Below are 17,091 nucleotides of genomic sequence, written 5' to 3' on the forward strand. Positions count from 1 at the left end.
TTCTTTTTTTTTTTTTTTCTTTTTTTGTGTGTGTGATAAATCATTTTAAAATAATTGTAAAAGCCTCAGAGGACATGGACCAAAACTCTGTGACAGAAAGATGAGTTTCTCACCATCCAAAATCTTACTGCAGCTCTTCCAGCACACCCTGATGCTATCTGCATCCCCAACTAACGTAAGCAGAATAGAAATTGCTGCTCAACCTTTTGATGATCAATTTTCCATTTGATGCTGCCCCCCCAGAAACCAAGGGAGCTCCAGAGATCCTCTTCACTCCTCGTTTCAGTTTGGTACTGATGTTCAATTGCATTTATGGATGAGCTACAGAGGCATTTGCAGCCTTCCAGCTTAATACACATCCTCTCAAGCATTTCATTATAACTGTTATTGAAATTAGAGTGAAACAATTTTAATTTTCAAGACTCAGATTGCTCACATTGCATTTCTGTCTTAAGCCCATGCCAACTCATCTTCGTTGCTTATTTGGTCACTATTATTAGAGCTGATAATCATAAACACAGATTAAATGGATTGACAAAGAGTGTGTATCATACCGTAGCCAAGACTGAGCTTGTTTTCTGCATTTTGAGCCATCCATGCAAGTGTGTGAAACTCGAGCTGATTTCTAAGTTTTTATATTCATAATAGGTTAAAATTTATGTTGCTCGATGGCTTAATGCATGGGCAGAGCAAAGGGAATGTTGCCTGTACCACAAAACAGCTTTTCTAATGAATCTCCTATTGTAGAACGTGCTGGCAGTGTGAGCACAACATCCACAGCTCTGTAATTAAGTTCCTTCTCTAACGGAACAAAGCAAAACATCCATTTGTACAGCTGAATATGACAGTAATTAGAGATCACCACTTCAAGACTGTGTGCAAAATACAGTCTTGCTCTAGCCATATCTATGGCAAAAAGAGAAGGTATTCCATCATACACTGCAGCTAGGGTGGACCGTGCATTCATTAAGAAGTAGAAAGTCAGCAGGAACCAAATAGGAACAACGATGTCCCCATAGCAGAGCAGTTCACCAGAGGGTGAATGTGAGGAGCCAGTTTAATGTGCAGGAGACAATTATTCTTCCAGTTCAAGTCAATATATCCTCATCATTGCTAATGGAAAGCACTTTAGTTGAAACCCAGGAACGCAGCAGTCAGCAGCACTGTTCTCCTACCAAGTCAGACCAAAATTAGTGGTTTAATAGTGCACAGCCGCTAGTGGCAGCAGACTGCTGTAATTTATTGCCCTCTTTGCTCCCAGTGTTCTTCTCCAATGAGAGTAGCACAGCTGAGCCCTCTCCTTTCTGCCCCGTACTGGATCATTTCAATAATGAAAGAATTAAAACTGCTGATGGCACCATATAGTCAATGCCATCGACAGGGTACAATTGTACTCAGGGAGACCGATACTTAATTAAGTTACCATCAAACGATGTAATTTTTCTTTTTGTTTCCTTTGCTTGCAACCTAGACTCTGCTTCTCATTAAGGAAGAGTTACCTCTGACTCCATCTCCCCAAGGATATACCCTTCCACTAATCTTCATCACTCTGCACAACTTCAGTCTGGTTCTTCAGGCTTCCCTTATAGCAAAGGGTTGTCCACCCTCAGGAACTGGTATCAGCCATCTAAAATAGGTGGGTGGAAACCATTGTAGCCACAGCAGTGTCTTAGAGTTAGGAATAAAACACTCAAAGCTCAGCTGATTCGTACAGTCAAGAGATTTGTTTAAATATTGTTATGATTGGAAAAGACCTCTAAGATCATCAAGTCCAACCCCAACCCATCCCCACCATGTCCAGTGACTGCGTTCCTCTGTTCCACGTGTCCACGGTTCTTGTAAACCTCCAGGGATAATGATGACTCTCAACAGCCTAAAGGAGGATCTACAAAGGTAAGATGGGATGGAAGAAAGCAGCTTGTAGAGAGCAGAATTATCTACAGAGCCAAAGCAGTCACAAAAACAGGCCAAGTCATCTCACCCTTCATCCAAAGAGCATTCAAAGCAGTAGTGCTGCGGTGGAAGGAGGCCACAAGACAGAAGAAGCCACTCTACCGAGCCTGGGAGCTGCTCAGCTCAACAAATATCCACCTTATCTGGTGTATGGACTCAGTGATCTCTAGAGCTCCCTCGCAACCCCTACAATTCTGTGATTATAATAAATACAGCAGCCATCAACCAAATCACATCCAGATGCAGCATGCAGCTATTTCAAACAAGTATCTGGTAGAGCAATAAGGATCCACTGCAGAGAGTGCTGAGTGCCCTTGTTTCTTAGGATTGAAGAGTACCTCTGCAGAGAGCGTGCTGTGAGAATAGGAGGTTCCACATATAACAGAGAAGCTTGCTGCTAGTGGTGATCTGCTGAATTACCAGATCTTTGATGTGGGAAGAAAATAAGTAAAACCCTTCACATCTCCCACAAAACACCAAAGCCTTCACAAGGAAAGCATCTGTTGGAGAAGCACAGCTGATAAAACACTGGGTCCCTGTGCAGCAAAGTTGTTATCAAACATGCAATAAATGTTTGTGCAAATACCCCTATGGAGTGGGTGGAGTGGAGGGAAAGTAGTTACAGCTGATCTTGAAAGAGGATTTGAGTAAACTGATGACTCTAGCTAGGAAATATCTGCAAGGCCAAGCACTTTTATAATCTCACACTTATAGCCTCAAATCTTACCTAGAAAAACAAGAAGTTAATTTCAAGAATAGGGAAAGCCACATGGAAAGGGTATTTCCGGAGCCGTACCTGCCAGAAGCAGGAACTAGGACAAGAGATGTCTGCTTCACATCTCCTAGAAGAAAAGCCCTTCTTTCTTCTTTGTGTGCAACCAAGCTGTGCAGAAAAGTCATCAAGAAGGGGATGAAATCAGATTCAGTCCCATTGTCTGTATTCACCCCATCAGCTACATTTGTTTAGGGCTGCATTGCCCAAGCTGTGCTCTCCAAGCTTTGCTCCATCAGAGAGCTTGACATGTTGCTTTGCAATCAAATACCTTCCCTGCAGAAAAACAACTTTTTTTGTGCATGTCCCTATAAACTTTCCTCTACCTTCAGGAAGCCTCCCCCTTCCTCATTAGCTAGGTATATATCCAAATTTATCCAGAAATGAAGTCCAGTTGTAACAAATGCCTCTCCATGAATGCACCAACCCATCTCCATAATTCTGCATCTCTCAGGGCTGGCCAGCATCCTTCAAAAAAAGCAAGACCCACCAGAGGGGGACAGATTTCCCCTTAATCCCAGCAGCTGGAGTCAGCTTGTCATATATTAAAGAACACTATTCTTCAGAAGAAATACATCTTGACAAAAAATATTACTGATGGCCACTGCTTATGGTGTTCTTGTTACTGAGTATAATCCATTTCCCCCCCAAAATTGAGGGCCACTCTCAGGAATATTTGTCATGGGATTACATTAAAGCAGAAGCCAACCCCTAATATCTTCATTCTGGGAACAAAGCAAGTTTGGGGGCCACTTATGAAGTTCCACCACTCTGTCTAAATCTTCCTATTGTAAATAAGGATAATAAAACTGATGTCCTTTGTCAAGTGCTTAGGCACTGGCAATGTAACAGTAATGAAAGTGAAATAGACAGGAATCAGCTCTAATAAAACCAAAGTACGCTCATAGCCTGGCAAGACCTGGGCTCTGGAAGCCAAAGCAATGATGAAAGTGAGGGACCACTGCTCTTAGCACCAAACAGCACTTCCCAACAGATGAGGAGCTCTTGCCACACCAGGAAATTTTGGTTTTAGATAATTTCCACATTTATATAAGGTATAGCTAAAAAGATGCAGAAAACATTTGATTTTATTTTGTTCTCTGATAGAGAGCAACACTGAGAATATTGCTGAGAATATTTGGCAAGGAAATCTATGTTATCATTCACGTCTACAATTGCAGCCCTGCTACAAAACAATGTAGAATAGATGTGCTGGAAAAGATTGACGTCCTTCACAAACCATCTTCATACACCCCACAGAATAACACCTGTCTGTGTCTAACCCATACACCTGTAGCTTGTGCTTTTGTCCCATGTCACCTGAAACAATACTTGGAAAGAAGCCTTCAGACTCCTTGCAAATGCTTAAATTCAAGCAGCTCCCAATAAAGAAGCTGCTGTGGTATATAGCCACAAGATAACCTTATCCCCAGACCAGCAAGTTCTTGGAGATACAAGAAATAAAATTATCTCAGTCGTGTTTTTCAGCCAGAGGGTGGTGAGGCACTGGAACAGGCTGCCCAAGGAGGCTGTGGATGCCCCATCCCTGCAGGCATTCAAGGCCAGGCTGGATGTGGCTCTGGGCAGCCTGGGCTGCTGGTTGGCCACCTGCACATAGCAGGGGGTTGGAACTGGGTGAGCACTGTGCTCCTTTGCAACCCAGGCCATTCTGTGATGTGATTCTATGTTCTTAGGGGCATGTATCACGGGTTGCTATTTTACAATCTCTGTTCACAGCCATCTGTAGATATCAAGAAAATGGAATCATAGCAGCTCTGTTTATTTTTTTAGGTCTTTTATCAAAAAAAATGCACATTTCCCCCACATGTTCTTTTCTGGTATGTATGTATGCTCCAGGTAAAAGAATATGAATTAATAATCATGGCAAGCACAGCAGCTTCTAAAGTGAGCAGCCCACGCTTTGTTTCTGCCCAGGACGTGACACTACACGTAACTGATTTATTCCACAAGCTCATTCATTGTCATTCCCCTCTTTGTGGGCTGTTCATTCCTTGCTGAAGTGCTCAACGTGAATTTTGCCCTCTAAAAGTACTGTTTTCCCTGCCTTCATGTGCTTAATTCCCTGTTGTTCTCAAAGAGGGTCTTAGAGGATAGAAAACAGTGAATAAGTATGAGTACTCCAAAGGAGTGCTCCAAAAAGGAGTACTCTGGGATGGATTGCCTCCCAGGCTGGTAATGGTACTGAAAGCTCTCTGCACCCTGTAGCCCCTTCACTCTTACTAAGCATGTTCCCACATATTATTTTGATGGCTTAGTATTACACATTTGAGCACCCAGGCAGCTCTGTATCAAACTACAGAAATCATAATCAATGCCAAATTGGATCACTCACTCCTGCTTCTCGACTTTCTTCTCCAGCATTTAATAATAACTAATGAAATACAGATATCACCCCAATAGCAACTGGCACTTTCTGACATGTTGTCTCCTCTCAATTTATTAAACCATGAAGCTTTTGCAGATCATTGAAGCATTTTTATTATTTTGTCATGTCTGAGATTTTCCTTCTGCGCTTTCAGAATAAGAAGAGAATAAGCTTTGATATTTTAGAGCAAACACAGAGTGTCAATAATGAACTCCTGGCTCTTACCAACTGTGTAGTGCAGATATGACAGTACTCAGCCTTATGAAGAAAAGGGGATCATTCCAGTAACTTAAATTCATGTAGTTAACACATCCAACTTCATTAAAGAAGGGCGGAGTGTTCCCTGTATGTCATGGTTTCATGGAACTGTGACACCATAATCCTGATGACTGCAGGAAGTCACACAGATAATGTAGGTATCAAATCCAAGAGGTGAGTCTAATGGAAGCCAAGAGGAAACTGCGTTCAAATTTGTTATAACCTGGCTTTTACTAAGAAAGGAGCAAACCTACATCAATCTAGCATATTGCTCCATAAAACCAGGCTGACTCTCAAACAGTGTTAGGAAAAGGAGTGCAAATATCTAGGAGGACTGGATTAGGGAGAAATTCAAGTAGGGTGAGAAACATTTAAAGTAATTCTCTGTAGTTTGAATGCTTTAGAGAACTCACAAGCCCATACCATGTTCAGCAGTATCCATTTCACTCATTGGAGACTGACTTCACTGTGTGGTGGAAGAGTCATTGGGATTGCTGCTTTCTTCACCATTACGTGGTCGCCACTGTAACAGGAAAGAGTCAAAAAATCTGAAATTATTTCCAGTTCACAAACTTTGTAAAAATATTGATTTATTCAGGAAAAAAAGAATCCTTTTTATAGAGAATAAAGTACACAAATTGCTGGGGAGATACAAAAGAGTGACGTTTCCAACAGATGTTTTCATCAAACTCTGTGAGCAATTAAAGAAAATCTTAAATGTTTCTTAAAAAATAGCTTGTATGTAGCTAGAATAGCCTGATGTTTTTTTCAAATCTCCTCCCTAAGAGACAGAAGCTAAAACATTCTGATCGTTAGGTGGGAGAATATGTAATCTTAGAAGGAGACTCCACTTGCAGATCTCACGTCTGTGCTTCCACGTTGCTGTTTGGCCAGCAAAGCCTGAAGAAGGATGAGCTAATGATGGGCTGTGCAGAATGCTGCAGTGACATGGTGACACCAAGCTGTGGCTGTTGCTGGGCTCCCTCCTAATAATTCCAAAGGGGACCTGGCACTGGGTTCACCAACCAGGGGAAAGTCTGATATGAAGAGCTGCAGAGCCGCTCCCTTGGGAGCTGCCCCCCCAGCAGCACCAATGCTGCCAGCCACTATCACTGGAGGCAGAGAGATTTCTCCCCAGAAGAGGAAAACGACTTGTCAGCTTGGGCCTGACAATCTCTCTTTAGCTCCAGAGTAAATGTAAGTCACTTCAGTGATATCAGCAAGAACGTCATTTTCTGACAATGCACACTAAGAACAATCATTCCAATCACTGACAGAAAGGCTGCTGCCATCTAGAACCAGATGTCAATCTGCCAGGGTACAAATTGGCTTTCTTTGACACAATAATTACGAGTGGTTCAATAACAGCTCAACACAAGCTAAAAAACAGCGTGCTGAGCAGAGGTCAGCACTGTCCTGCTCAGGATCATCCTGCTTAGAAAACCTCCAGTGATTTCTGTTGTCATTGCTCACTGTGCTGCAGTAAGGAGCAGATCTACCCAGGAGATTCATAAGCTTGAGCCGCCCTTACCAGCAGAGAAGTACCATGACAGGATGGTTTGAGTTGCATTTGCTTCCAAACTGGTCAACCCATTGCCCCGTCCATCCCTGGAGGTGTTCAAGGCCAGGTTGGATGGGGCCCTGGGCAGCCTGGGCTGCTGTGAAATGTGGAGGTTGGTGGCCCTGCATGTGGCTGGAGGTTGGAGCTCCGTGATCCTTGAGGTCCCTTCCAACCCGGGCCATTCTGTGATTCTGTGAAGCATTTCAATAAATGGGTTTGGTCTTAAAGCTACCTAAGAAATTTTAAGTTAGTTTCCTAAGTCAAACTAGCTGTCTCCATTTCCTCTGCAGTCAACAGTGTGAGATACACACCTCCAAACACAACTGCATCCTCCTGAGATATTTCTTAGCACAGAAAAATGCCAGTATGGTTGGGTTTGAGTATAACTGAAATAACACCGTTTTGTGCTTAAACAATCCATTTTGCAAAAATGAGTTGGTCGTGTACTGCAGTCTCTCTCCTACTCCCTCATTTAATCAGCAACACAAGGGAAGGTAGATTAAATCAGAGCCTTCATTACTATGGATAGGATACTACAAATAGGTGTAAAACACAGCCAAACACTGATGGTAAATAAGCTGCCAAAAGAGACGCAGGAGGTCCAAATGCAGAATTCATCAGAGGAGGCATTAAACAGAAAAGGAAGCATAAACTAGCTGTTCTTGGAGACCTACACAATGAAGACATTTACATGTGGTCACTATGATGTTAATGGTATTGCACTTTGGGAGCAAAAAAACAAAATAGAGAAGTTGAGGCTCTGAGCAACGTGATGGAGCTGTGGATGTCCCCGTTCACTGCGGGGGAGTTGAACTAGATGATCTTTAAATATCTCTTCCAACTCTAAGGATTCTATGATTCCATGGTTCTATGAGTCCGAGAAAGACAAACCAACCCAGACATTGTAGGAATGTCCCTTCCTTGGAAACTGTAAGCTCATCCAGGACATCAGAGACAAGGGAGGACATCAGGGAATTGCTTATGCTGTGTATAATTTGATTTAATCCAGCTGTAAACCAGCATCTCCCATGTACACAATACATGCAATGCATTCTGTGTGTGCACCTACAGTTTTCAGTACAACAGTAAGAGGGAAGGACCAACCTTTGCACAAGTTCTGCCATCTCCTGTGGGAGGTCCCAGATGAGCAAAACGGACAAAACACTGAAGGAACGTTCCTCTAACTGGTGAAATTAGCTGAGATATAAGCCAACACCTTGTCAATTTTTGACATTAATTACCAGACTGGTGCTTGAGCCACTTTCGCCTTAGTGTCCAACAGAGCTATAAGAAGCATCATGCAAAATTTTGGGAAAATTACTGAGCCTTGGCACTGCATATCTGTGCAAGACTGCCTCTCCACTCACAACAACCTTGGCTTGAATGGTCATGTAGTTCCCAAAAATGCCTCACAAGCAAGATGAACAAACTACAACTCATCCCATGCCAAGCATATGGGATGCTTTCCTTCTGTTACATCTATCAGCACTCTCATGAATCAGATCCTGGGAAAACTTTATCAGCAGGGATGAAGTTGCACCCAGCCACCCAGGGATGCCCCAGCAGCACTTCAGGTCCCAGTGCTGTTGGGAGGAGGTGGTCACATTCCATTGCCTTGCACAGGGCGCAGTGTTCAAATCACAGCCATCCCCAAGGCAAGTTTTGTATGCAGAGATTTGTTCACAAGTCGATTTTTTTGAAGGTCTATTATTTGGAAGAAGCCAGACAGTGCTTCTTTAATGTTTCTTCACCACGGTTGACTGCCATACCCATTAGTTACACCAAGACAAAAATTTAAACGGATGCAGTAGCAAAAATCATTTTACACAGTCACATCTTTTTACATAAGTATGTTCCCCACACTCAGGTGGGTTTGTTCTGAAGACATTACTGACTTCTTTCACAGATGTTTCCAGAAGCCAGGAGCTACAGGTCTCTGCAATACCCTTTGAGGAGTGGGTTCTTTTTATGCCTCCCCCAAAAAGCTCTTTGTGCGTGTCTGAATGGTGTGTCTGTGCAGAAGAACAGTTTATCTGGATGACTAAAATTCCAATATGAGTTGACAAAGAATTGACTGCTTGTGTATTTAAAACCATGACAACCCTGACATTTTATAAGATTTTTGCTTCAGGCATAAGATAATTTACATTGCAATTTTAATATTTTGAGAAATGAAGGCCCAAGAGGTTTTCCTGCTCAATTATTTTGTTCAAAGTATCTTGGTAAAAAAAAACAAAACAGATAGGCTCTGATTATATTTCTTCATGAAGATGCAAATCCTGATTTGCAAAGACAATGCAACAAACGTTATTCTTGGCTCTCAGTGCAACTCTTCTTCCCTCTAAATGGCTGGTGGGGCTGTAATGAATATTTGTTTGGCCCGACAGACTTCACCAGGCTGGAACCATAAAACTAGAGAGTGCTTTGAGTTGGAAGGGGCCTTTAAATGCCCTCTTGTCCCACTCCCTGCAATGCACAGGGACACCCACAGCTCCATCAGTGCTCACAGCCCATCCCCTGACCTTGGCTGTCTGCAGGGATGGGGCAGCACCACCTTTCTGGGCACCCTGTGCAGTGCCTCACTGCCCTTACTGTAAAAACCTTCTTCCTTATATCCAATTTAAATCTCCCCACTTACATAAGGACGCACCTACAGATTTTCTCCATTTGTTAGATAACCTCTCTGCTCTGTGTTGTGGCATATGTTTCTTTAGACAAAGGTAGATGTGAAAACAGTGAAAGATGCAGCAGCAGAAATAAAGACATATTTAGAAAACCCCCAGCCTAAGCTCTTGGAGTGCATTAGCTTTACCTGCTGTAATACCAGCCACAGAAACCTGCTGAGCATTGGGGTCTTTGGTTACTTATTAAATTATAAAAGATCTGAAAATGGAATTGAACTGAACATCAGAAAACAGCAGTGAAATAATGGATCAGGGACTTGCTGCACACGTTCATTTGTGATGAAAGTCAAAAAGCAGTGGGCAGTTTCGTCCTATGCATAGATCTCAAGAACATCCAAAAAAAGGAAATTTTACACCTGGCACCAGTGAAAAGCAATGAGAACAAAGCCTGGAACAAAATAATTCTCTCACATGGCTAATAGCAGGAGAGAAGTTACACATTCTACATCATAAATACAATAAATAATGACGTCCTTGCTCCAGACCCCCTCCTGTCCCTTCCTGCTCTCCTGGGACATCTCCAAGGACCAGTGCTGCCTCTGTGTCAGCATCACCAGGACTCAGGGTGTGGGGAAATCACACACTGTGAGCCTAATGCCTTCTGTCACACAGAACTCTGGCCCCATACCCATGGAATTACACCGCAGCGTTGGTGCTTTGCTATGGAAATGGCAATCAAACACCAGGAGGTGAGATAGGAGCACGGGTCCTCAAAATCCAGGCATGCACTGGCTGTGAAGACACAGCAGAACTCCTCTGTGGATACTGTGATTCCTAGAGAGCTTCCAAAATTATGATCCAAACCTGGAGCTTTGCCCAGGCAATTAATGTGGCAGACACCTTAGCATGCGGACTCCTGCCCGACAGAGCGTAGGTGCAAAATAAGCACAAATAACAAGTGTGTGCATTAAATAATTACAAGCGGAGGTGAAAGTCTGGCATAGGATGCTGAATTTTAGCAGAAAGGCCACCAAAAATAAAATAAAATAAAATAAGCTATAAATGGGGTGAGGGGAAGAAAACAGCAGAAAGGCTAGAGCTCTCTACATCACACTTATCTCAGTTAGATATGGGATGTTTAGGTTGGATATTAGGAGGTTTTCACTCAGAGGGTGGTGAGGCACTGGAACAGGTTGCCCAAGGAGGCTGTGGATGCCCCATCCCTGCAGGCATTCAAGGCCAGGCTGGATGTGGCTCTGGGCAGCCTGGGCTGCTGGTTGGCGACCTGCACACAGCAGGGGGTTGGAACTGGATGAGCACTGTGCTCCTTTGCAACCCAGGCCATTCTGTGATTCTATGAACATCTAAACAATTCTTGAGCACCTGTAGGGTTGACCTGGAGTGTCTCCAGGGACAGGACAACCACCACCTCTCTGGACAATCTGTGCCATCCCTTGGATCATTTCTGTGGGGCTCCAACAGGACCACATCTCTCCTGTATTGAGGACTCCTACATCTGGACACAGTACTCCAGATGAGGTCTCACCAACAAATGGCTTTGCAGTATTTAAGGAGGTCTCCGAAGAAGAGGAGGAAGCTGGGAGCTGTCAAGTGACACAGATATTCTCACCAAGGTTCTGGTGGAAATTTAGGGTTAAAGATAAAGAGAAAATTTTAGGAAAGAGCTGAGAAATTATCTTAACGGGAACGCAGAGTTCTGCACATACCTCTGAATGTCTGGTTGGTAACAGAGTTGATCTGGGCTCCATTCAAAAACTATTTTTGTTTTCTATAGGAATGAGTTAGAGATATACTTCCAGAGAGTTAATTTGCATTTTTATGGGATGAAGCCATTTTGTATGCCAGCAGGCCTTCTCCGAGTAGCGCTCTGGTTAGTTTTTAAAAGACATTTAACATAATGAAAGGTAGATCACTGAATATTAAGCTGTGGAGCTTAGTGAAGGAAATGTCAGGAAGTGTGTTTCATCTAGATGCATTAAAAATGGCAAGTAGCAACCCATCCTTTTCCTTATCGAACACAATACACGCAGCTTTCCTTTCAGACACACAGAATATTCAGCCAGGTTTCCAAATTTCAGCCTCTGAAGCACTGGATGTATCCGTGTCCCTTCTGAGCAATAGCACACCAGCTCCAGAGAGCTCTTCATAATTAAAAAGCAGTGGTATTCAGTGAAGGACAAGCAGAAAGGAGCAGAAGGTTGGGGGCATCACAAGGCTGTCCCTCAGCATCTTTGCAGATGACTTTCCCTGGACAAAGTGGTTAACAGCAGCACCCTGTGCTCTGACACAAACCACTGCCTGTGACAGGTGATGCCAACCTCCAACCCAACCCTGCACAGCTCACTGCAGACATCACAATCCTGCAGTGAGGAGAGCCTGCTGTGCACAGCCCTGGCATTAGCATGCACAGTAAGGATGTGGAAGCCAGCACAGCTCAGGAAGCAGAGAGCAAACAGAGTGCCTCCAAGGGTGCTCCTTTCAAGCACATCCAATGAACAACTTTCCGCATATATATAATGTGCAACAATACCTCAGTGAGCTAATTGGCTATAAAACTGAAGACTAGTTCACAGCTTTTATATTTAGATTGCTATTGCTCTTCTAACTTTTGGACTCTTTAAATATAAAGTGGTTACTAAAGCCTTTGAGAAAAAAAAAATAAACAAGACCCATAAAATGCCCTCGGGTTTCTATAATGCAGGAAAAAAAGTATTTTTAAAGGATTAATAGCCAGTACTCTGGTCAAAGTGGGGCACTGAGTAAGCTGACATGTCACAACAGTTTCCTAGCATCCAGATCTCAGATTCAGCAGAGTAGCTTTGGGTCACACCCTTAGACCAGAGTGGGGGAAAGGCATTTCTACTTCCAGCTGAGCATCAGCTGCATGGATGTGCAGTGTTGAGGGGGAAATGGATGCTCAGTGGACATCATATGAGTGAAAAGATTATCAGTAGCCATTTGCTGTGCTTTGCACTATTCACTTCCATAAAACACGGGGAATTTATAAAAACAGAGCAGCCTAATGGGTAAAATCCATCCAGGCTGCTGCAGAAGGCACCATCATGGCACCATAGCAGGACATGTGAGTTGGTATGTCCAGGCTTCTCCTGTACTGGGAGCCCAGAAGTGGGCCCAGAACTGGAGCTGTGGCCTCACCAGCACTGAGTAGAGGGGGAGGATCTCCTCCCTCAGCCTGTCAGCAGCACTCTTTCCAGTCCACATTTAATCGAGAGTTCACACTGGCTCGCCCCAAAGCATAGCTTCAACCATATCCCAAAACTGCACATATTACATTCTCTGAAAATATAAATGCCATTAAGATTGGAGCAGGTTTTGGAAGCCAAAAGGCAGTTGGACCCCCAACCCAGGACACTGTCAAAGGGATTTGGAGGGGCAGGAACCCAAAGGGTGGAGGGGATGGCTCACAGCAAGGGTTGGCCATTGCCCAGCCACCAGCACAGAGGTTCTAAGAGCAGTGGGAGGATGGGGACAGTCCCAGGATGGCCCTGGGGTTGCCTGGGGACTGTGGCTCTCTAGGAAGATGCCACCAGGAAGGAGCTATGACATTGCTAAAGCACTGCAGAGCACTGCCCCTCTCTGTGTTTCAGCATGCTGCTCATTTTGCTCTTTCTTCCAATGCTGATCAGCGACTGCTGTGGTTTTTGGGTTTTTTTGCTCTGATATGTTAATTTCTAGAAAATAGAAAAAAGTCCATTTAATTTAAACTCCAGACTTGGTGGATAACTTCCTCACTAGAACAGAGGAAGGAACAGGTACAAAACAGGAAGCTTCTGGGAGCCCAAAGTTGTTTATTTATCTTTGAACTTTGTGCCAAAACAACAAAACACAATTATCCTAATTTTTGCATTCAATTTCCAGCATTGTAAATCCTTTATGTAAGAGTACATCAAAACCCTTCTGCCTGCCAATCCCCTCTGTTGCTAAGGAACCAGCAGGCAGAAACCCTGAGCTGGGAGACCTGAAAGTCCTCATTAAAAGGCTTCGTGCATCACTATCAGTGAAATGCTAATTTGGTAAGGCTGATTGATACCCCCGTGTTATCAAGTTCCAGCAAGGAGGAAGCTGCTCAGGCTCACCTTCAGCCACTACCGTTAACAGAAAAAAAAAAAAAAAAAGAGGGGTCTCACTTAAGAAACTACAAATATTTTAAGCCTAAAAAACAAGCAAAGATCTCAAGTTCTTTGTACCTCATTTCTGCCCACCGTGCACAAGGCTTGGGAAATTATTTACATGCACTTTAAAATAACTTAGCAACCCAGCCTGCATCATTTAATTAAAATTTTTCCAGTTGTATAATCATAGGACATCCTTTTGAGCATCCTACCAGGCTGTGATCGGCACTGACTCGGAAGGAAAGCTGCTGATCCAGACACAAACTTTCTGTAGAGCACTACTCTTCTTCCTGCAGGACTCACAGTCTCAACATCAGTGTAAAATTAATGCTCGTCAGCCATTAATTTTTTCTTCAATCTCCCGTCCCTCTCATAGCTCCTGGAATATGGCTCTGCACACAGTAACTGTATTGCTAAGTTCCAGGAAACAATATTTTAGCCTCTTTGTCAAACCTTAGTCTCCATTTTAAATCTGGAACTCAGCCTTGAATTGTTATGCTTTGAAAGCAAAAAAATATACATATGTCAAGGAAATACTATACAAAATCAATCACTTTGCTCTACAAGCAGTAGAAGTGAAGGACCAGCTTCTCCTTGCATACCTAAAGAAAAGATAATTTATCCCAAGTGCTCTCAGAATGGGCTTTTTTTCCACCTGAAAAAAAAAAGTAGCAGCTGGTTTTTGCATCTCTTTGGAAACAGTGGTTATCTGCCCTCTGTTGCCCAGGCTGGAGGAGATGCCCATGCCATCACCCAGCCACCTGCCACCAGTGACAACTCAATCCCAGCCACAGACACGCTTCTATTGAGTGATTCCAAGCTCTGTATCGCCACCAAATGGGGACAAGCATTTCCTTCCCAACAGACTCTGTAAATGCTTTAACCTCCTCTTTGAAAAGCTATTGTTGGCAGAAAAACAGCAGAAATAGTAGAGGATATTCAGCAATATCCACATTTTCAAATGCACAAGTGCCTCAAATGCTTCCCAGCAATGATTCCATGGATTGCAGAGGGAGTTTGTTAAGAAGTGATGGTGCCATGCACCTACCATCACTGCTGTGTGATGGGGAAGCCTTTCAGATGTGGGGTATGGAAACCACTGTGGGGTCTGTATGGCACAGCATAGTGCCCACCACTCCCCCTCCTCTTGAGATAAGGATTAACTATCACCCTGCAGCCCCCCAGGAGAAGCAGCAAATCAACGCTGGACGATGTGTGATCATTCATCTGCTTATTAATTTGTAAAGCTCAATTAGGAGGAGAACGCTTTACAGCTTAATCAAATCTACAGCAACACAGCTAATGCATGGAAAGGTTAGAAAAGGATTGACCCAAAAATGAATTCCCAACAGAGTAGTTGACAGCTTCACAACAAAATTAAATGGAGGGGTGTAGCAGGGAGGATGGAGAACCAGCACATTCGTGACAGCTCAATCATGAGAGCCCAAAGACACTTTAACACTGACGATGTAAAGAATTTCTCTGAAATATCACCAAACAAGCTGTAATTCACTGTCACGATCCAGTCAGAGAAAATCATGATTTGATCTCAGCTTAAATGAAGCCATGATTTCACCTAGCTCTGACCAACAGAATTATAAAGCAAATCTGAATTTTCACAGGCAGTTCAGCTCAGTCAGCCAATCTCATGGCCATCCCCTCATGCTCTCCCGAGGCAGCACAACCCTCCTCCAAGTAGAGGTCAGCACCTTGCCTAAGTCAGGGACACATCCCTTCTTCAAGGAGCACCAAGACCAAGACCAAGCCACTCTTTTTCCTGCTGAGATGAGCAAGTATTCACTTTGGATTCTACTACAGGGATGCTGTCCTTGTTTCCATCAAACCTATGGGCAGAGCTCATTGCCATCTGCCATATGTGAGCCAGCCTCTGTGAGGCTGAGCAGGGTTCTGTTTGGTAATGAGGTTTCTAATTGTGGTTTTATTGATAGGGAATTGAACTAGGAGTTGGCTGTGTTGGAAGGTGTACTTACATCTGCCTAGACCACCTTATCCCAACATCTTTTGTGGGGATAAGTGGTTTACAGTGGAGTCAAGTTGCAAAGGGGAATTGTGGACTGCCAACTTCAGCTGAAGCATTGAAGTGATGCCACCAAGCCTCATAGCATGCAGGGGACCTGCTTGGTGGGGAGAAGCAGACAAGTGCCCCTGCTGCAAGGCCAAAGGTAAACACTTCACCCACATCACCAGAGAATCTTCTCCATCATGCTTCCTGCAGTTTGCCTGCAGCAAATGCAGCAGATTTGCTGTTCCCACTGGATTCTAGGTAATAAGAGGACACATGAATTCTCAGCCTTCTCAGGCTCATACAAGGAAGCATGAGTTATGTGCCACAGCCCTGCCATGGGGCTGTGCATGCTTCATTTTCATATAGATGGCCGTGCAAGAATCTATCCATGGTGATAGGATCATAGAATCATAGAGTCACACAATCACTGAGGTGGGAAAAGACTTCTAAGATCCCCAAGCCCAACTCCACCCCACTCTCACCATACTCACTGACCAGCCAATGCCCCATCTCCCTTCCCATCCAAAACCCCACTGCAGTGTCCATGGAGCTGCATCATGCCAATACAAAGAGGAGGAGAAGGAGAAGGAGCCCTAGCTCCACACTGCTTGCCATCATGCTGCTCCAAAATGTTAAGGTTTATTAGTATTGCTATTTACTCTGGGTTCTTCTATCATCACTTCATGCAAAAAGATTAATATTTACTTTGGTGTAAAACCCAGAAAACTGTTTACATAGCTCTTAATGCACAGCAGTAGTTCAGCTGGGAACTCTGATCCTGGGTGCTGTGCATATATATCTGGGCTGTTCACAGTATATGCAGTGACAGTCGTTTGAGAGGAGCAATAGAAAAATTAGAGATAAACATTACAAAACAGCAGTCTTCTGCCAGGACTGCAAGTGCCACAGAAGAAACCACTTGTTAGCAACACACAAGAAAGAGGAGGGGTTATTTGAGGCAATTAAACAACCATAGAAATTGTACAGCTTGGGGCCTCAAAGCATGTTTCATTATTTATGCTTAAGTTTTATGGATTAGGAAAAAATCAGGACAAGCAACAATAGGAACAGTAAAGAACCATTGCCATATTTCTGGAATTTCTCGCTGACCCACTTTTTGGCATCTCAGACCTGTTGAACACTTCTTGGAGCTTTGGGTCATGAGGAGAAATTTTTATGGACTCACAGGACACAGACCTGGCAAAACATCTACCTGGGTCCCAGCTTGGGACAGAAGTTTCATGGACGTCTGCCCAGGAGAGATTCCTGCCCCAAGAAAGTCAGTACTGCCAAGTTGGGCCAAGCTGCACATTTCAGGGAGCCAGCACACATCCTGCTTTAATTTTCAGGCTCCAGG

The sequence above is a fragment of the Meleagris gallopavo genome, chromosome 5 (genome assembly GCF_905368555.1).
Source record: "Meleagris gallopavo chromosome 5, MGAL_WU_HG_1.1, whole genome shotgun sequence".
Lineage (NCBI taxonomy): Eukaryota > Metazoa > Chordata > Aves > Galliformes > Phasianidae > Meleagris > Meleagris gallopavo.